Raw genomic sequence first — 23,157 nt, forward strand, 5'->3', positions numbered from 1 at the left:
AGCTGGTCTATAGCTGGGTCACCAGTCTCTCCTGCAGGGCTTCCTTAAAGTGCAGTCTGTCTTTCAAGAATGCTGCTTGCTTTTCTGCCTGACTACAAGCAGCTTTCTCCATTTCCAGCGTGTCCTTGAGCTCCGTTACCTGCAACTTCCATTCACTATCTCTCTGGGCCAACTGAATGTTCAGCTCTGCAACTTGATTCCGTGCATCTGTAGAATCTCTTTCTAACTGGCAACATGTCATCTCTAACTCTTGGGGTTTAATCTGCAGTTTCTTATAATCCTGTTTGTACTGTGAAAAGTTCACCTCTAGACATAATCTGCGATCAGCCTCATCTCTGGCTACATCTCTGAGGTCTTGCATCTTTTTATGGGCTTTTGAAAGATATCCCTCATACTTATTTTTCTCACTTCTCATTTCTTCTCAACTTTGTTCACATTGGACAATTTTCTGTTCCAGCAATAACCTTTGTTAAGTTTCAGCTTCAGCTAATCTCCTGAAGTGCTCAATCTTCTGCATCAGCAGCCTTTGCCTCGTGGCCTCTTCTTCAAGCAGACACAGGTTGGCCCTTTCCTTTTCTAACTGTGCATCATATTTTCTATTAGCAGCTTGACATGCTTCCTCAAAAATTTTTATGTAAGCTTGCATCTGTACAAATCCCTCCAGAATTCTAAGCAAGCGTTCCTTGTCTGTCTCACTTTGGACCTCAGGATCAGCACTGATGACCACATCTGTCTCACTAGACACAGTCTTTTTTCTTTTCCTTTTCTTCGTTGCACCTTTAGTATGATCTGTCCTCACTCTCTCTAAAGGCATATTTGTACTAACTCCCCCATGGGTGTTGGCTGCACTCCCTATACTAACCTGTTCACATTTTATCTGGGGAACATTTCTATACACATCATACACACAAAACATCCCACAATTCCCCACACATGCATTTTGTGTGCATTGTGTTAACCCTCCACATTGTGCAGATTTCCCTGCACCAACCTGCAACAAAGACATATTATGAATTTCATATGACTTTGTATGATCATGTTTTTCACCATCCTACAAGAAAACCACATCATCGGAATGTTCCAGTCCATACTGCCCCCTTTCATCAGCCCTCGGAGTGCTCTCCCCACTCCCCTATAATGTGTGGCACTGCAGCAACTCCTATGGACCCACAGATGACAGTTCTTGAACACAGCCAAAACAAGAAAAATATCAACCGCACTCACCAGTCTTCCAAATGGATGGAGTGGAAATAAATGCCCACTTATTTGGGATATAACCCTAATCCCAATCAGATCCACAAGTATTCAGCATAAAGTAGCAGCATCAGAGGTGTGAAATAATTCAGGGTCACAAATCTGCTCCCATCAGTCTGTTTATTTCTCATCTTTGGTCACAACAGTGCCTGCCATTTCAACCTGTCACCGAGGTCTTTGTAAAGCCAGTTGAGAAATAAACAGATGTGATGGGAGCAGATTTGTGACCCTGAATTATTTCACACTTCTGATGCTGCTATTTTGTGCTGAATACTTGTAGTTCTTGAACACAGTTTGTACTTGCAGTATTTGTGGGAGCCTGCACTGGATCCTTTCGCTCCCACAGTTGGAAAAAAAGGGGAAAGTCCATGCCTAACACAAACTCCACTTGCAGTCTCTCACATTTTGTCAAGACACATGTCACCTTATCATATGGAGTCTCAAAGACTAGACTCACCATCTCATCAGTTTCTGGACCACAATGAAGGAATGGCAAAATGTCTAGCATAACTGCTAACCTGTTCTGCTATGGATCCTATTCCACTGACAGTGAGATTCCACCCATTGTTAGCTGGCAGGTTCTCACCTCCAACTTTCCAGGCACTGGCCCCCTGGCCACTGGACTCTCTAGTGCACAACCGTCCGTGCTGTCACACCTCCAGACGCAGTCCATCTGTCTCCTGGCAACAGTCTTCCGCTGGCCTCCTGGCCCTTTAAACACCTTTTGCCGCTTCCGTTGCTCCACACAGCAACTGCAGTTTCAGCCTCCCGGCTCTTTAACTGCAAAGTGTGAAGAGGATCCGCAGCAGACCGGAGATGATGTAAAAACACTCCTTTATTTCAATTCCATAAAATAGATACAGGCAGCGACGTTTCGACCATTACCTGGCCTTTATCAAGCATGTACCTAACACCTTCTCCCCAGCTTAAATAATAAAATACATATATTTGCCTACCAATGGGATCGGTCTATAGTTGCCCCTCCCAACATTTCATTAGAACATTACATACCCAACAGCTGCTGGTTCCGGTCTCCAGTTCACAGAGTGTCATATCGTAATTGCCTCCTTTAATACCCCACCAATCACATTACTATATTGTCTATGAGGGTAAGCACTACGTCACTGAGAACGCGACACCACGTCTTCATAGCGTGCGGCGCCCGTCCGCTATGTCACTACGCTCCATCGCGCACCCCACGCGTCATTACGGCGCGCGTCCTAGGTCTCATGTTATACTCTATTCAGATGATGCAGGCTCACAAGCGCACGTGACCAAATGGGGGCATGTCCACAACCTCACCGGCAAGGTCCACGTCATTGGTACACACAATGTCACCATAGCAACATAGACCTCCCCAACAATCATCCGAACCTAACACTTATGTAGTGTGCCTGCATATCAACTGCTCTTTAACTGCATCCAGCCTCCTGGCTCATTAAATGCTTCCAGCAACACAGCTCACAGGTACATCAATCTAAACATGCATTGCTCTCTGAAGCTTTATGCGCCATTCCATTTGTGCCCGCTTTCTTCAACATGTCTAAGCAAGCGAGATTCACTTGCTTGTGGAACGCCCACCTTTCAGACTGGAATGGCCACCACACATGGATAAACAGCTCAGGAGACTTGCCATTCTATAAACCTGGCATTGGCAAGCAATTATTTTTAGCATCACATCAATTGAAATGTATACAGCTAAAAATGTTCATTAACACCCTGCCTGGCTGTGAGTCAAGGGTTGTGGTCCTTGTCTGACTCAAGGCCTTTGCTGGCAGTATCTGCTTCTTTAAGCTAGTTCCTGCCACACCCATCAGGTGTTAACCCTCTCTATAGTATCAGAATGCCTGTCTATGTCCTCTACAGGTCATTCTGTGTAATGCAACTTTCATTTCTGAATTAGTCTAAGGTATTATTGGTACAGTGTAACTGTGCTTTCCAAAAACGTCTGACTTTTCATAGGGACATGTCAAAAGTTTTTATCACTGGGTTTAGGTACTGAGACACCCTCCAACTACTAGAACAAAGCAGCTGAAGCACTCATGCAAGTACTTTCACTGTTGGCTAGCTGAATACAGGCTCAGGGGTCAATCACACGAATGTGGAATCCACGCAGCTATTAGTTGCGGAAAAAAATCACAGCTAGCTGTGCAGAAAGTTGTATGAACGGATGATTTTCTGCAGTGCTAGTTGTGGGGGTCAGGGCTGTTCACATGGCCGGGACTGACTGAAAAGATGTGCTACTGGAGAGAGATGCCTGAGGAAGAACCCTAAGCAGGTTTGAAAGCTCACTGTAACATCATGAAGGGAAGCCCTGCCATGGAGATGAAGGGAGTTTCCACAGGGCTTCCCTTCATCGCCGATACTCCCTTCATCTCAGTGCAATGCTGGGGTTCCCCTGCAGGGGGATGGAGGGATCCCCCTGCTGCTGGGGAATCCAATAATCTTCCCTGCAGGGGAACCCTGGCATTGTTCTGCTGGGGAATCCCTTATTCTCCCCTGCAGGGGAATCCCAGCATCACACTGCTAGGAAATCTCTTATTCTCCTTTGCCAGCAGCTGCGCATAGTCTCCCATAGGAGTCTATGGAGGCTTCTGCGCTTTGTGCACTAAAGATAGGCCAGGTCCTATCTTTTTACACAGCAGGGAATTTCTGTTGCTGAATTTAAGTCACTGAAGTCCTATCTATTTAGGTGCAATTTGTTTGTGCTGCTAAAATTCTTTTGTCCGAATGTTTCCATAGAAAACCCTTTATTCTAATAGTTGTGTTTTTTATGCGCATGTATGTTAGCTGCTCAAATTCACCCATGTGAATGAGGCCTCAATAGAAAGTCTTTGGGTCTGTCTTCAGTTGGCAAGCTGTGCCAGTGCTCGGGTGACTTGTGGGGAACCCCCAACAATCATAACTTTTGACTTGTCCCTATGAAATGTCAAAGGTTTTTGGAAAGTATAGTTACACTTTAAAGCATTAGACTCTATCTGATGTGCTTGTCCTTCTCATCGAGTCTTCTCGGTGTACAGGAGGCCTAATGCTCCTCAATCTAGTGCTCATAACTTCGTATTTTTTCAGCGTAAGTATTAATACAATGTTTTTCTATTTTTATTGAAGATTTTGTGGTAGACGTTCATTTAAATAATCTCTATATTATGGGATCAAGATTTGTCGAAACACAACATTATGGGACCTGTATGCAAATTGAACATCTAACCTTTCTGCAGTAAGACTGCCGATATATTATAACTGAGTTTTGGATAGCACAGAGGATAATATTGTACTAATAGTAGTAATACGGCTAAAAAGATTTCTCAGCATCAAATTTCATTGATAGAGCATCTGTCCTTAGGGGGGAACCATAAATCTAGTCTAGTAATGTCTTCATACAAACCTTGTGAAACTAAGTATGTATATCCCAGTATATTCATCAATTAAATCAATATACGTGAAAAACATCCATGTGAGCTGTTGTGGATGTAAGGGCTTATTTACACAAGCGTATATCAGCTGGTGTTTTCACAGCTGGCCGATATGCGCTTCCATCTAAGCAGTCCCCCCCTTCCCTCCCTCTCACTGGCTCTTTGCTTGTCTCCTCCCTTCCGAGTGGATTGCAATGGGAGTGGTCAGGATAGGGCGGAGCTAAGCTCCTACCACCTCCCTGCCCCTTGTCCATAGCCAGCAATGTGTATGGGGCAGAGCGGAGCTTAGATCTACCCGGTCCCACCCCCTTCCATTGCAAATGCCAGAGTGGAGGAGAAAGGCAGAGAGCTAGCAAGGGGGATGGAAGGGGGAAACTGCTCAGATGGAAGCGTATATCGGCCAGCCGTGAAAATGCTGGCCGGTATACGCTTTTGTAAATAAGCCCTAAAATTGTATATTCAACAATTAACCCCTTAAGGACCTGGCTGTTTTGTACCTTAAGGACCAGACACTTTTTAGGGATTTTACCCATGTGGTGGTTTTACTGCCCTATGTTTTTTTCCTTTAGCTAGCAAAATTATTTTTACTGAAGGGGGGGGGGGGGGTTGTGACATATAGGGTTTTTTAGGTATCTTTTTCAATGACTTTGTATTCCGTTTTTTTAGTTTTATTGGGGGTAAACAGCTAAAAAAATGATTTTTTTTAAAATTTCTAGTTATTTTTGTTAATTAGTATATTTAAGCTAAAATACAGTATGGGAATGGGTTCCTCATTTTGTTTTAGACGTTTTGATATATAATATGTATGGTTTGGAATTATAGGGCGCTTATAGCGACGGTTTTGGTTGACATCATCTTCAGGTTATTTGCTTTCTTATGTATATATTGTTGTTTTATTCTGTAACTTTCTTTTACTTATTTATATAATTATGTTTTTACTATCTATATCCCCCATGACATTAGGTAAAACCTCTGGGGGTCATTCACATGGTTTTTTTTTTATTTGACATTTTTCCACTGTAGCGGGGGCATCCATAGGAGCCCCAGTTATAGGGAGAAACATCCTCTGTAGTAACATTAGTCACTGGTAGAGCTGATCATGGTCTGCTGGGACCCTGCAGCTCTGCTATAGCAGGGAACCCCGGTGGTCACGTGACCCCAGGGCGCATATTAGGTTCTTACTCATCAGCTCAGTACTATGGAGCAATTCCCGCAGCCTGCTTGGTTCTGATTCACATTTCCAGAAACCTGATTGGTTGCTTGGGTTGTCTGATTCAACCTGATTGGTTGTTTCGGTTCGCTGATTCAACTTGATTGGTTCTTAGGGCCGAAGTATGGCGTAAAAGGCTAATATGCCCCCCGGGCTCCCATAGTGAAAGTTACACTTCCACTCTTTTTAGTACACAGAGCTCATTGAGCACTCTGTACTTGGGGAAGAAGAAGGAAGAAAGAGTTAAAAACCCCTCCTGCCTCCTCCTCCGGGTTATCGGCTGTTACTAACAGCTGACAACCATCCTACTTCTGATTGATTGCAGAAGCAGGAGGCTTTAATCCTTGCCGTAATTTTACACACAGCTGGGCTTAAAGCCCGGGACCAGACACTGTATATTTACATGGGTTAAGGACATGCCCTATTTTGGCACAAAGGATGCACCAATTTTTGGGAGATTTTCATCTCCACTTTTCAAAAGCAATAACTTTTATTTTACCGTTGACATGGCCGTATGAGGTCTTGTTTTTACATGGCAAACCGTAGTTTTATTGGTATCTTTTTGGGTGCATATAATGTATTGTAAAACATTTTTTGCAGGGATTGAAAACACAATAGTTCTGCTTACTGCTTACACTTGCTGTGTTAATCATGCAGCGTAAATGACGGGATATATTTTTTTCTATGGGTCAGTGAGATTACAACAGTACCAAAATTATTAATTTTTTTTAGGTTTTTCCACTTTTGCACAATAAAAATCCTTTATTTGGAAATATTTTTTTTCTACATCGCAGCATTCAAAGTCCCATAACCTTTTAGATGTTGCAATAGGAGACTGACAATTAGTAACAGCTGGCTCCTACTGCAGAATGGCACGAGCTATGCTTATGTTCTGCAGCCTTAAGGAGTTAAAAAGACATTCTAGTGTTTGGGTGATGGGTGACCTCCTGGGGATTACTTGCCATTCTGTTCTCTCAAAGGGTCATCAGAGTTGTGTCACCAGAACGTCCTGTATGATAAAATTACATGGACTGTACCACATAAGCTGTTCACAAGAGGACAGTTACTCCTCTCACATTACTGCTGATGATTAGAGGCTTCTGCCATGCAGTTATAACAGAAGAGATAACAGTTCATCCTCCATGACTTTATGCTTATGGTCTTGAGCTTTTTTAGGTAAATACAGAAGTTAAGGATAATTACAATGTCCTCCCAGCAGGCAGAGATAACACTGTCTCCAGTTGATCTTAGCTGATCATGCAATGCTATGCTAATGCATTATGGGTATGCTAGCACAGCATAGAAGAGGAGAAAGCAGTAAAAATTTTGAGATTAAGATGGTGCCTGATAGGCATCAGTCAGGAGGCTGCACTGCATGGCAATGAGTACAATAGTCATAGGAAATTCCAAAGTGTGGTAATCAGGTGAAAGGCAGGAATGGAAAAATATGTTTTCACTAGAGTGCTACTTTATATCAATGTATGTGAATACAGTACATAAAATATCCTACTTTGTGCTTTCCAGCATACAGTATACCCATATATAATATGATAAAGTTTACAGTATATAAAAAATGTCAATATTGCAGATAATTAGTGCACAGTGTAACTACATTTGCTGTTTATAAACAAGAAGGGAACCTCAAAGATTTGTGTACACTAAGGGTCTATTCAGATGGGTGTAATTCTCCTCCATGTGCTATGCATGTGTGCAACTGACTGCAGGTGGAGAACACACAGACCAAACTTTCAAGCTGCGGAAAAATGCCCTATTTTTTTTACCAAGACACGCTGGCGGCTTCATAGTCTCCTATGGGAGTCTATGGCAGCCGTCCAAAAAGGGCTGGGAAGGGAATTTAGCAGCGCTAGCATTGATAAACATTGACAGGTGCCTCTGAGGGATGTCGGGGCTGCGGCGACCACAGCCGGCCGTGTGAAGGAATGAAAAATCGTGAATAATAGCCATGACTTGGGTGCAGCTATTCTTCGTTCATGTAATTTTAAGCAGAAAGGGCATTAAAATACAACGCCCATATGAAGGAGGCCTGAAATTGGACATGCCATGTATCCGAGAACTGGTCACCAAAACTGCACAAAAAAATCACACATTTGCAATGAAAATTTCACATGTCTAATGAAGCACAGAGCAAATCCACATTGCTAATCTCTGCAAATTCAAGCAGCGTGGCATAAACTACCACAAGGACGGGCACCTTGATATCAATCAATCATGTAGGACGTATGCCCTTAGCCGGGTTGGATTCTGCCTGCAAAATATTGCAGCGGAATCAGACCTGGCACCCCCACGAAACCCCATACTCACCTGTCCGTATCCGCGGCAAGTGTCTCGCCTGGCGAGCCGGCACGCATGCACAGTGCAGGACATGACGCGCCAGCGCTGGGCTGTGAGGCCGATTTCTGCTGTACTTCCGCTATGCCCACTGCACAGACTATCCTGAGACGGACGGCTTCCATTGACCGCACAAAATAGAACATGTTGCGATTCTCCCCCACAAGCGGCAAATCACAGTTTGATTTCCACACGTCGGCAGAGGGGAATCTTTTAACACAGCATGTCTATAGACAGTCATTGTGGTGCGCATCTGGCTGTGAATTCCGCAGGGATAATCCATCTGTGGACATTGGACCTTATGTATTGTCATTAAGATCCCTTTTTCTTCTTAAAGAGGTTCTGCAGCAGTTTGTGTGTGCGTTATTAGGGTTTTTCAGTAACTGGGTCACCTTTTCTTGCAGCCACTGCAGAAGCACTTAGTGAGAAAAAGGCTTCACTCAACGACAGGGAGGATGTGGCTGTTGATGTGTTGATGGCAACGTAATTACAGTAGTCAAAGACCAATGAAATAATGATCTAGCTTCACATTCGGCAGCGAGAAAATTGAAGTTCCTCTATAACTTTTATTTGCACACATATGTCTGGTGTAGAAAACAGAAATAATAATGCTAATTAAACAATGTATCCACACCAGAACATTTTCCACTTAATTGAATATCATTAACCTTGATAATTGAGTGATTTTTGCCATACCATCTGCCAGAGTTCTTGCACTTAAATTTCAATTAGCAATTGGAAGCACAACATGATGAATTGAAACAGGGAATTCAAACAATCATGGGCCGAGGACTTTAATATCTTCATGACTGAGGTCACCCATTTGCTTTGAGGCTAAAATAACATAAGTAATGCTACTCTTTATAGGCTTGCTTTTCATTGTTATTGGTATTTAGTCATGCATGTAATTATTTTCTTGTTGCTCTTGTTTTAGCGAGGAAGAACCTTGACCGAATACGACACATTCTCTCATTTTTATTTTTGCTTCTGCTTTTCGTTGAAAGCTCCAAATATTGTCTATTTTTAAGTAGACACCAGCATCACGAAGTACAATGTTCTCTTCCGAAATGCGCTCAGAGCCTTGCAGAAACCAAAGGCTGGCTAATGTTTTACTGACTTCATTTTTGTGCCCTTGTCTTCTCAAGGGCCAAGTCAAAAATAGCAGAGGCAGTGATATACTAGAGAAAGGGGGAGGCCTGGCTGAAAACAGTGTGGGCAGCATCCCGTTTTTCTTTCCTATAAATTGATTAGACACAGAAGTCACTGTTTTGTTGAATTCAAGAAAATAATGGTTGCAGACGGTCAAGATTCATAGACATGATTGATCAGCTAAGTCTTCTTGGCAGGCATTGTGTTGAAGTTTCCTGGTACTGCTCCGTAATTCATTTGCTTTGGATTAAAAATAAGGATTCGATGTTTACAAAAAGATATTTGAAAAGTAAAAGCAGCAGTGAGTCATAGTTAACAAAAGCCCAAACCTGAAGTTAAATCCATTGTCCTTCAGTGCTGCTCTCTAGATTACTATTAATTGTATAATTGCTGTGTTCAGATATTTCAGGAGGAGAAGGGAATGTAGGATCCTTTTCTTACGACTTGTGTTTGCATCTTTTTCCTGTCATCTTGAAAGACGGTGAATTCGGCTAAAACTCTTTAAAGTACAATATAATAAAAAAAAAGTTTAATGCCAAAGACAAACATAATGCCTCGCCAATTATTTAATTTAATGGCAAATACAGAAATAACACAGCTCCATTAGAAGAGAAGAAACAGGCAATGCCTAATTTAACAAGCAGACATTTTAACTTGTAATTAATTTGTAAAATGGAATGGTCATTAGGGGGGTTCATGCAAATTAGATGAACATCCAGCAAGCCCATCAATTTTGATGGGACCTGCCTGACATCTAATATGTATTATTGGAGTCACCTGACTTCCTTCAATACTGAGGGAAAGAAGAATTGGATATGTTGCGTGTTAACATGACCAATCCTTTGTTCTCATGGCAGAATAAAGGAGGCTTCCGCCATTTGTGTTTGGAAGTATCTTATCCCTGTCTCCATATTGAGAATGAGCTTTTAACCAACAGTTCTCTAATGCCCGGTTTAGACAAAATGATTATCGCAAAAAAGATGTCTTTTGAGTGATAATCATTGTGTGCCTTTGCAGGGCAAGGTGATTGCTCAAACAGCAGTTTGATTGACTGTTTTGAGCTATCACTTTGCACTCTGAGTGGGGTATACAGAAGACAGCTGGAGCGCTGTCTTCTGTATACTCCTGCTGTGTTCATGGAGCTCACAGCTGTTATACAGCTGAGTGCTCCGAGCAGGGTATGCAGAAGACAAGCGGGGCCACTTGTCCTCTGCATCCAGCTGATCTCTTCTCGGAGCACTCAGCTGTTAAACAGCTGAGCTCTCCGAGCGGGGTATGCTGAACACAGCTGGAGCGCTGTGTTCTTCATACCCTGGCTGTGTTCACAGAGCGCTCATCTGGAATACAGCTGTGCGTTTCGTGCGGAGTATGAAGAACGCAGCTGGAGCGCTGTGTTATTCATACCCTGGCTGTGTTCACAGAGTGGGATACCAGCTGAAACAATAGTATCAGCTCTATCCCGCTGTGAACTCCTGATAAGGCTCATTATTCTCTTTCAGCAAGCTGAAAGAGAACGATCAGCGACTCCTTAACAAAAACTGCACGATGTCAGTGCAGTTAGACCCAACGATTTCCACTCAAAAGATGGCTTTGAGCGATTTTTTGAGCAAGAATCGTTGTGTCTATACCAGCCTTTAGATGTATGGCCAACTTAAGAACAATGACGTGATAGAGATACATGGAACATCCAGAAACCTGTGTTTATTGAGGACTTGATTCTGTACATTTTTAGGCCACCTGCACATAAACGGATTTGCATTGTAAAGTGACCACACAGTGAAGCCAAGGCAAATACCATCGTTAGCATGCTATGGGAAATCGATTCTTCCTGGACACTTGCGGAAACCAATTGCGGTTTCTGCGAGTGGAGGAAAAATCGCAGCATACTCTATTTTTGTGCGGTGTCTGCACAAACAGCTTCCATTGAAGTCAATGGAAGCTGTCCAACCTGCAGCCTATGCACAATTGACGGACCGGTCGCAGTAACCTAGTGATGATGCGGGAAAAGCAGAAGTTTAAAAAAAATCTGTACTGCGCATGTCCGATAGCGAGCCTTGCAGACCATCTGCAGTCCAGAAGAGAGGACGAAAATGACAGGTATGTACAGAAGTACGTGGGTCGGATTCTGCTGAGGGCTCCCCCATGCGGAATTCGACCCATTCATGTGCAGGCAGCCTTAAATCAAAAAAGCCTCCAAGTCACATGACTAGAACTTTGATAGTGCTTTCTCCTACAGTTAATGGGTTGGCTTTAGGACAATTGTCATAAAAATTGTCTTTCTTATTCAGAGCAACCAATCACAGTGCAGCTATTATTTTGTATTCTGGTCTCGAATATGAAAGCTGCTCTGTGATTGGTTGCTATGGGCAAGAAAGACAGTTTTTCTTTACAACAGTTGTCATAAATGAGACAGCCTTATGATATCAATAGCTAACATAGCTCTATGCAAAAAGAAAGAGAGGAGAGTGCTTTGGTCAAATTGATAAATACAAAAGACTGGCAAGAATTTTGTATTGGTGCAAATCTAAAGCAAAGATATCTGATAGGCGAATCCACTGGAAGGTTGAGAAAAGCAAAACCCCAAGGAAAGACACCAGATACTGTAATAACCTAGTGATCCGGGAAATACAAGAACTGAAAGCCCCAAGACAAACTGTGGAGCAAAAAGATTTAAAGGGTCTGCACTACTTTTGCATACATTATAAATACAAAGAAAAATCACTTATTTGGGGAGGATCTCCAGCATGAGAGACCCCACACAGGACCAATGGCTGCTGTAGCTGATGATGAAGTAATCCAACCAATGTAACTGTAGTCCACGGTAAAACAGGGATGGAATCCTTTATTTTATCCCATTCATTTTTTTATTAGTTAGAAAAAATAAAAAGGACTAACATCCATAGACAATACAAACACAAAGTCCAAAAATAGAGATCGATATGCGACACATTTTGGGGCGCACACAGGCGCCTTTCTCAAGCAGCTTCAGAGTTAATTAGCGTGTAAATGAAGACTCCTGCTGTACGCAGATGACAGCAGCAGTGCTGTTATCTGCAAACAGCTGCTTTGTTCTCTGAGCTGTCAGAGGTATCCCGCTGAGAACTTTTAGGGGGATACCAGCTAAAAGAATACTATCAGCAGTATCCCGTTGAGAACTCAGCGTGAGGTGGTGATAAGGCTCATCACTGACTTGAAGCTTGTTTAAAGTCAGCGGTGAACAAATAATACACAAAAAGTACACGATGGGCGCACATTTACTCACAACGATTATCGCTCAAAAGATGGCTTTTGAGCAGATTTTGATCGATCATCGGTGTGTGTAAATGGGCCTTAAGGGATTTTTCTTTGCATTTATAATGCATGCAAAAGTAGTGCAGATCCTTTAAATCTTTTTGCTCCATGATTTGTCCTAGGGCTTTTAGTTCTTATAGTTCTATACAAAGTGTAGACACCTGCATTTAGCACAGTTGGTAATAAGTACTAGACCATTTGCCCTTTTGAAAACAAGATAACATATGTTCAACATACCTGTGAGCATCTGCTGCTCCACGCATAGATATTCAATGCTCAACATACCAGAATATCAATGCTACCTATTCCGCGCACACAACTCTCCACCCACAACACTTTGGTATTACACTCACTCCCAGGCACCCAACGCCCTCTGTCAATGGGACCTATGACACATAGTGCAATTTAGGTCTATGGCTTGTTGTGTTGAGATTTGTACCATGAGTGTTTCCAGTATTACTAATTGACCACCAACAAATACACTACAAATGATCTCCTTCATTTCAATGAAGATGCTGTAAAGCCTGTGATATATATGACTGCACAGTGTATACATCTTTGCCTGCTGTTGAAATCACAACTAGGGATATTCTGCTCATGTGGTTGTTAGTGATGAGTATCATTGTCATGCGGCTTGTCTGAATAATAATGATGTCATTGACTGATAGAAAACAATTTCTCAACAGTGATGTGAACGACTAAGTGAGTGAAGTTTATGTTTTGCTAAGCTTCTCAAGAGACAAATGATGCTTGTCAAATATACTGGCAGCACCTCATATCCGGGACATCATATATTTTTTTATGCAAATATATACAATAAACATGATTATGATGCAGTTTTTAACTTTATAGTGTCACAATTCATTTTACAAATTGGCTTGGTAAGTCACCTGATAGGCTGATCTCTGTTGTATCTCGCTAATTTATTCCTATAGGTTCACTGGCAATTTTGCCCATACTTATAAGGATAAGAATAATGGTAATATGATTGTTATATTATCTGGTGTCATAAGATGATCCAGACCATTATTTATGTAATCTAAAAATATTTAGTGATTGCTGTAGCAATATCATTCTGATTGCATTAAACTGCCATGTATAATCAGTTATTCACAATGGCTAAGACAGTATTGTTCCCATGCCCTTGTTAGGAGTGGATGAGCTCCAACAGAAGTGTAGTACAGCAGAGGGTTGGGTAGAGGATGTGACTGGGATGTGGGTCTGCAACATCCAGGGGCCCAAATCAGCTGGAACTGTGACCAATGCTGCAGGAATCATGTCTACAACAGTTAGGGATAGAGAGGGGCCACCATGAGGGCACTAAGGGACCGGGAATCATTATACTGGTCAAATATAGATGAATCATCACTAGAGATGAGCGAGCGTACTCGGATAAGCACTACTCGCTCGAGTAATTGGCTTTATCCGAGTATCGCTGTGCTCGGGTCTAAAGATTCGGGTGCCGCTGCGGCTGACAGGTGAGTCGCAGCGGGGAGCAGGGGAGAGCGGGCGGAAGAGAGGGAGAGAAAGATCTTACCTCCGTTCCTCCCCGCTCTCCCCTGCAGCTCCCCGCTCCGTGCCGGCACCCGAATCTTTAGACCCGAGCACAGCGATACTCGGATAAAGCCAATTACTCGAGCGAGTAGTGCTTATCCAAGTACGCTCGCTCATCTCTAATCATCACCCTGAGGGCTCAGTCACATGGGCTCATCGGCACCCGTATACTGGCCGTCTCTCTCCAGCACTGATAGAAGAACACATGACCGGCAATGGAGCCGGTCACGTGTTCTTCCTCCCGTCACTGCAGAGAGACGTCCGTCTTCAGGTACGGCCGTTTGCTGGCTGCAGTAACACAGGCGCCGATGCGCCCGTGTGACTGAGCCCTGAGAACCACTTCTCTCATCATTTCATTGTAACACAAATACTGTGCCTCTACTGCTGGAGAAGACTAATATTGCTGAAATATCAATAGCCAGGCAGTTGACTCCATTCCTGGCATTGACCATTTTTCTTAATTTAGTAAAAAAAATGTTTAGAGCCTTTCCTTGCCTCTTGCACATTATTCCACGACTATTTAAGAAGTCTCTTACCATTTCCCCACCTGTACTGCACTCCTTTATTCTTTCATTTTAACCCCACCAACCAGTAACTCTTTTATTTCAGCAGAGGAGAGGTATCTATTAAATGCACATGCTGAATTCTGCTTACTTTATTAGTTAAGCGATCAGCAATGTCCAGTTTTTGCCAAAAGTATTTGTGTCTTAAAAAGCCCTAATCAGCTCCAAAGTATAAGAAAGAGGGAAGCTGATCCCTCTATAGTTGGAGCTATTTCGAAAGTAAATAGGAAGTTACAATCTTACTCAAAGATATATTGTATATTAAAAAATGATGCTGCAAAAATAGCAAGATTTAAAAAAAATTGTAAATATTAATGAAGAGCAAACTTTTGAAAAGTTCAATTTGGCCCGTTTAACAAATTTGGGCAAAAAGTTTAATTTAATCCAAATTAGTTTGAACCGAAGCAGAACTTTAAAAATACACCCAAAACTGCTGTAAAAACTTTCTAAGAGCCATACAATCCCTGTATAGCATTGTCAGTTCACCTAGGAGGGAGTCTACACACTTTTGAGCTGTCTTTATGGCAAAGTGAATGAAGAAAATGAAAAAAGAAAGAATACAAGTAAAAATATTTTTCTATAGATTTTTCCTTCTTCTGTTATCCCTTCTTGATAATTTTCCTTCTTCTCCCTTTCTTTCATTCCTAAAAAAAAGAAAATGTAGTATTTTAATGGGTTTGGCTGAGACAGGCCATTCAAGGTTTGGGTTCTCCTCACCAAATGAACTTTTAGCAAAGTTCAACTCAAAACAGGGTTCAACTATTTTGATTCACCCAACACTAGCAGATATAGTATTCGGAAACTTAATAAAATGGTTAGAGGGGTTATCTTAGTTAAGGAAAATCACTGTTAACTGGTTCTCCATGCATTAATATAACAGATCAGCAGTTACTCACCTCTCCCCTGTTCATCCTCCACTACCGGCTCTGGTCTGAAAGCAATGTAATATAAAATTGGATAAAAAATAGCACAGCGAGGGAGGCAGAAAGTAATTGAATGGTGTGATTCTACTATGTCAGTAATATGAATATAAATCATGTACCACCTAAAATAACACTAACCGATAAATAGATAGATAGATAGATAGATGGATAGATATGGGATAGATAGATAGATGGATAGATAGATAGATAGATAGATAGATAGATAGATAGATAGATATGGGATAGATAGATAGATATGAGATAGATAGATAGATGGACAGATATGAGATAGATAGATAGATATGAGATAGATGGATAGATAGATAGATAGATAGATAGATAGATAGATAGATAGATAGGAGATAGATAGATAGATAGATAGATAGATAGATAGATAGATAGATAGATATGAGATAGATGGATAGATAGATAGATAGATATGAGATAGATAGATAGATAGATAGATAGATAGATAGATAGATATGGGATAGATAGATAGATAGATAGATAGATAGATAGATAGATAGATAGATAGATATGAGATAGATGGATAGATAGATAGATAGATAGATAGATATGGGATAGATGCATTTTTGCTGCCTTAACACCCCCCACCACATGGGGCTCAGATAGTATCATCATAAGATATATAATTTTAATTATGAATAAAATTATTTTGAGACTTTTTTTCTTTCACTTCTTCCTTAATTATAAGAAAGGATAAGCAACAGAATCGCGTATTCCAATAAAGTGTGTTTTGATACAGATTATACAAAGTGTTGTGTTGTGTTAAATTGGTCAGTAATAGAGTTTTACATAAACTGGACACATTTGGATGCATGTTAATGGGGTGTTACCATTTATGACACATTCAGTCTCTATAGTGTTCAATAGAGATGCAGCTGGACTTACAATCTCCCGTCTACATTGAGGTCTTTGGGAATTACAGAAAGAGTGTAGCTCTGCTTGCTCAGCTTTTTTATAACTCCCATGAGCTTCAACAGATGACACTCCTCATTGAACTTTATGTAGACTGTGACTGTTACATATTGGCAAATGCAAGGGAAGGAGCGATCCAGTGATGCAGCTTGCACCTATGAGACATTAATAGGATGCGAATACCAGTTTGGTTTATAATGTGGGACAACTACGCATTTTACGACTCATCTCTTGGATGCGCCTTGCTCATTAAATCTCCCCAATCTACTGTAATGTGTAGTTTATTAAAATGTAAATATGTAAAATGCATAGGCTCACATGCTAATTGTATGATGACATTACACTGTATAAGATCTCTATACAATATATGGTGAATATTTCTGTATAGTATGTCCTTGTGCCTCCATGCCTATTGTATACAGTGCTGATGATTCTCACATCAGTGCACTGGTGTCAATGCCCTCTAAACTTCCTACCACTTGTTCAACACTTAGGACTTATACACAAGAATGCATTTGTGCAGCGCATTGCACACGCAAAATTTGCATAAACAATACGCTGTGAATAGAACCCATTGATGTCATGAGTGTATTTTGCGCACATATTTTGTTTGCATAGAAAAGTACACATCATGTTCTATCCTCATGTGTATTGCACAGAACATAGGACATATGACGCTAATTTAACTTAATTGCCCATTGGAATCAATGGGAGCCTACTTACATGTTTGTTTGTTTTAATACAGTAATACGCTCATCTGAATGAGGCCTTAGCAACATTAAATGTAGAATTCATTCTATGTAGAAATACCCAGACTGAACAATTCTGCTTAAAAACCATGCTACCGTGTTTCCCCGAAAATAAGACAGTGTCTTATATTAATTTTTGTTCAAAAAGGTTTAACTTTTTTACATGTATAGCTGCCTGGACACTATTTAAATTGACTTTTTTAATTAACTGTTAGCAGGGCTTCATTTTGGAGTAGGACTTATATCTCAAGCATCCTCAAAAAGCCTGAAAAATCATTTTGCACCCTCAAAAATTCTGGAAAATCATGCTATGTCTTATTTTCAGGGTATGTCTTATTTTCGGGGAAACAGGGTATGTCATAACAGATATAATACAACCCAGGAGCATAACTAAAGGCTCAGGGGCCCTGATCCAAAAGGTGAGCTGCCCCCTCTATCTGTATCTGTACCCATACCTAAACCATGCTGCACAGAGGCATAACTTGAAGCTTCTGGGCCCCAATGCAAAACCTGGAAAAGGGCCCCCAACTATAATGCTTTATTCATAGTACTGGGCTCCCTATATGGAGAGGAGAGGCCTTATGGGCCCCCTAAGGCTCCTGGGCCTGGGTGCAACCGCATCCCCTGCATCCTCTATAGTTACGCCCCTGGTACAACCAGTATTTGGCTTTTTAGGCATCTGAAGGTGTCTATTATCTGGAACGGCAACTTTTCATCCTCACTACTAAATGTATAAAGTCAAGCAGAATAATATAATCAAAGGTTATTTCAGCCAAATAAAAAAACATAAAATAACATAAAAAATGTATAAAAACAAATGTTGGAATCAGTTGTCTAGAGAGTAATAATTGATTCATGCACAATGTGATAGGGATGAGAGGGTTTTAATTTAAGGTGTTTAACAGTGTATTTCTGATTTAACCAAGTCAAGCTGTTTCATTTATGTTAATTTAGTAGGCAATCCTCTGCTCAGCTGAGTCAGTAGGAACACTTGTTTACGAGGTCACCAAAATGCTAATTTGCTCTTTAGTAATGATATAGCTATAGTTGTCGCAGTTATGTGACTTTGTTAGAGTCAATATGGACCCATAGTATGTAAATATGAAATTAATGCAATGAGCATTGCATTAAAATTCGGGAAGCTTCCTTGATCCCAGAAAAACGAGTGGAGCAAGAATAAAACCTCTAACAGTATGAAATAAGATGCCTGCAGGTTTTTTTCATCATAGTTTTTATTTGGGATATTAAGTTTACTTTATATATATTTACCTTGTCTTTCATATTTTTGTAAATGTTTTGCCTGTCAACATCTCCTTACAGCTTACTGGGAATGAACTAGTCCTTCAGAGTATCAAAGTTTGGTTCTATAAACAAGAATTAGGCAAGAATTGTCAGAATTGACAATGGCATTGAAATATTTAACAGCCATATTTGGAGTGAACTCCAAATGTGGGTGCTGTGGGCAGGTCTTATATGTCATAGACCGACATATACGTACGTCAGATGTTGCTAAGGGGTTAAAATCTATAGTTTTAAAAAGTTTTGCCTTGTTGCCTTTAAGAAGCCTAAAGCATTTCCTTAGTATATAAGCTGTAGCTTGTTAACTGCTATGGAGCAGTTGGTACCTGTGAGCATGTTGTGTGTCTGGTATAGGGACTTATCATCATTATTCGATAGGTAGGGCCTCAAGTCGTATTTTTATATTGGGCACCCACCAAACATGGACCCCCAGGTTGGATCTTTAAATCAGACCCCTGATCAGACAAAAATAGCAAACAAACAGGCATTATGTACTTCTCTTTGCCCCTAGTTTTGCTTGTCTTCAGGACTTGGAATACAAGACAACTCTGTCACAGTTGACCCAACATACAAGGTCTGTGCCAAGGCATATGCAAGTACCTAATGTTGGCCAGCATCCGGATATTATATATGATACATCACAGAATGTCCTGATACTGCTTAGCATCAGAACCTTGTATACACTGCAGCACAGATCTTGTGCGCTGGAGCCTGATATGGTATGAAGCCTACGAGCCCCCCGAACTATGGGGTGCTTCACCAAGTCAGGATACAAATAGAGAAGATGTTTCAGACACGCTGTTATAATTATACTGTTAAAGTCTTTTATTGTAGGAGTCGTACAATTAACATGAGCTTATGGTTCTTTTAGATTGGAAGAACTGTCAGGCAAACGATAGCCAACACTCGCCCCAGTGATGCTCGCTCCTGTGCCGAGCTGCCCCTGCCCGCCCCCATTGACAATGAGCAGAGAGTCGTTCAAAAGTGAATGACTGCTGTTTACAGTGAACAGCACGTTGGTGAGTCTTCTGCATGCCCATCTTATAAACTATTTACAAAAATGATCTATATGCATATGTGCACATAAACATTCTATTCTTCATTTATGCTGACTCATTGAACTATTTACTTGGCTGTGATGTCTTATCTTCAATTTTTTTCCAGATACCTGAATAGGTCACAAGTCAGTCAAGCAGATATTAAGTCTAAAGCCCCATTTACGTGGGAAAATGATGCCCGACACTCATCCCCACACATACTCGCTCCTGTGCTGCTGCACGAGAGCGAGTATCATTGGCTCACAGCAGGGAGGCTGGAAGAGGTTTCTCTCCCCGCTCTCCCCCGACCCTCTCCATTCACTGAACGGATGTTATTTACACTGAACACCCGTACTGAATGGCCGCTATGTAAGGGCTCTCTCACACAGGCATTTTTGTACAGCGCTTAGCACTGCGTTTTCAGCCCTGCGCTAAACGCTGTACAAGGCTCCCATTCATTTCAATGGGGCTGCTCACACAAGGCTGAAAACGCTGCGTTTTGAAAGCATTGCATGTTCTATTCTTGTCCGTTTTCAGCTGTGCGTCTCCCATTGAAATGATTGGGCAGCACAGCTGAAAACGCTGTAAACGCAGCATTGAAAAACGCAGTGTGAGAGAGGCCTAAGTGAATGGAGAGGGGTGGGGGAGAGCAGGGAGGGAAATCTCCTCCTGCCGGCCCACTGTGAGAGAATGATACTTGCTCTTGAGCAGCAGCACAGGAGCGAGTATGTGCAGGTAAGAGTGTCATGCATTGTTTGCCCAACATTCATCCCGCGAAAATGTGCTTTTATTGTTCTAGATAGACCCTATCTTAAATACATTGTCAATAGCTTTTACAAACAGAAAGGGTTACATTAAAGGCCCTTTTACAAGCAAAGATAATCTACTGAAAGATTGAAAGATTGATTGATCAATTTGCATAAAGGGTTAATGGCTTTAATGGCCATTTACACATTATCATCTTCATTTGTATGTAAAAGGACCTGCAGGAGTTGCTCAGTCACATTCCATTGTTTTCCTAGTGTAAACATGCTGGGGGGAGAACATTCTGCAGTCTATTGAAAGATGAGGGAAATGCATTCAAATGGGTTGTGTCTGCTCAGTTTCTGAGCTGCTGAACAATGGATTTTAGGTGGAGTAAAATCCTTCGTTCAAACGAAAAGTGCGCGACGTCCGCGTTTACATGTAACAATTATCACTCATCTTTGTCCGTTTAGATGGATTTTGAGTGATAATCTTTGTGTGTAAAAGAGCCTTAACTGTCATTATGGCTTCCAATATACAATATGGAGGACATACAGAGAAAAGTCACCAATAATTTGTGTAGCACCACGTGGGGCCTGGCCAAATCCACAACTCCCCGTAGTTACACCACTGCTGAAGAGAACATGAGAAAGAAAAGAACATCGTAACAAGGAAGAAGCAAAAGGCTGCATAGAGATAATTGCATATGCTGCTGAGATGAGAACAGCTTGTAATATGTGTGAAAATGCCCCTAAAATTCATGATGTCCCTGCCAACAAAAAACACAATAATCATATAGAAAAAAAGTGACACAATCTAGAGAGAAAAGTATTTTTCAACCTTTGTTCTTTTTTGACTCACTGTTTAAATTGAATCTGTCAGCAGTTTGATGTTCCCTCACAGATATATTCAGCACCAAACATTCGTTGCACCACAACTATTTGTTTAACACGCCGCACATTTGTTTGATGCCTTACACTAGTTTATTGACTGCTGGGCTAAGCAAATCACATAGGCACACTGTGATAACTACATAGTGTGCCACATCTGTCAAGATAGAGAAAAAATCCTCTGTATCTGAGGCCGAATAAGAGATCTTGATTCCAGTCTGTAATATTTATTTGTCTTCTTGCAGTAGTTGTGATAAAATCAGTGGTTATCAGCTCCAGCAGCAGCTGAGCCCTGGAGTCCTTGATGTTCATGAGCTGAGGAATCCCAATGTACCCACTTCTGATTGACAGCTGTAGGGAGAAATCTGTCAATCAGTGATGGGTGTGCTGGGGGCCACTCATGGATAGGAGTCACAGTGTTTAACTCACATTGCACCTATTAAACAGTAATTTTATGAAAACTACTATGATGTCTCTTTAACACAGGACGAATGTCATCTAGACTCCTGCATGAGCGCTGATGTCACCTCTAAGGTCGTTAGCAGGGGCGTAACTATAGAGGATGCAGGGGATGCGGTTGCACCTGGGCCCAGGAGCCTTACGGGGCCCATAAGGCCTCTGTTCTCCATATAGGGAGCCCAGTACTATGAATAAAGCATTATAGTTGGGGGCCCTGTTAGAGGTTTTGCATTGGGGCCCGGGAGCTTCAAGTTACGCCTCTGGTCGTTAGCGCTCGTGCAGAGCGCTTACACTGGCAGACTTCACTGCGGTATCGCAGGCTTGTTGATCAGTGCTTCCCTTTCTATGTGAAGTGTTGAGCGCGGATCATTTACACTGGATGACAAGCCCACGGTCCAGCAATGGACTTTATGCTCACTGAGAGTCAGCAATAAATGAATAGTGAACGAATGGTGAACAATGTTTTTGCATTTACACTGGTCGATTATTGATCAATTTTGTTCATTTGATTGCATTTTGTGCAATAATCGTCCCGTGTAAATGGCCTTAAGAAAACAAGAAACACACACCTATAATCAGGATGTCTGTCATTGAAGGGTCACCCCAGTGAAAACACATTTTTTCATCCCTCCGTCCCTCACCTGATTGTCTGTAACATTCAGGAGGTCTCTTCTGTATGCTGCAGCCACTTCCATGCAGTGCAGCCCTCTGTCCAATGCTTATCAATCAAGATGGTGAAATCTTCACTCTAACATCAAGCCAATGATGTATCAGTACAACATTATCTAGAGGCCATTTGTGTCTCCTATGGGAACAGTTTAATTATCATTACCTTCTATATTCACCTAAATAAGCTACAGACCATAAATATACAGTCAGGAGGATGAGCTGTGATCTCCTTTAAAATAACTGTTCGACAGGAGTTGAGGGATCAGCATCAGAAACTACTACAAGAGTGCTGTGTCCCCCTCTAGTGGTAGGTTCATGTAACAGCATAAGGCCTTATTCACACAACTGTATAGGTAAAGGTAATGTCCCCTGGTGCAAGCATCGAGTCATGGCAGACTTCTAGGGTGTCATCACATTGTGACATTTTCAGGGTAGACTGTTTTTGCGGAGTGGTTTTCCATTTCCTTCCCCAGTCATCTTTTACCCTCCATCAAGCCTGGTACTTGTACCGACCTCGGAGAGATGGAAGACTGAGTCAACTTTGAGCCGGCTACCTGAACCATGCAGGGATTGAACCCGCAACCTACAGGTCATGAGCAAGAGCTGAGGACTGCATTTCTGCTGCCTTAAGACTCAGCGTCACTTGAGTCTACGACCATATATAT

Source organism: Eleutherodactylus coqui, chromosome 9 (genome assembly GCF_035609145.1).
Source record: "Eleutherodactylus coqui strain aEleCoq1 chromosome 9, aEleCoq1.hap1, whole genome shotgun sequence".
Classification (NCBI taxonomy): Eukaryota; Metazoa; Chordata; class Amphibia; order Anura; family Eleutherodactylidae; genus Eleutherodactylus; species Eleutherodactylus coqui.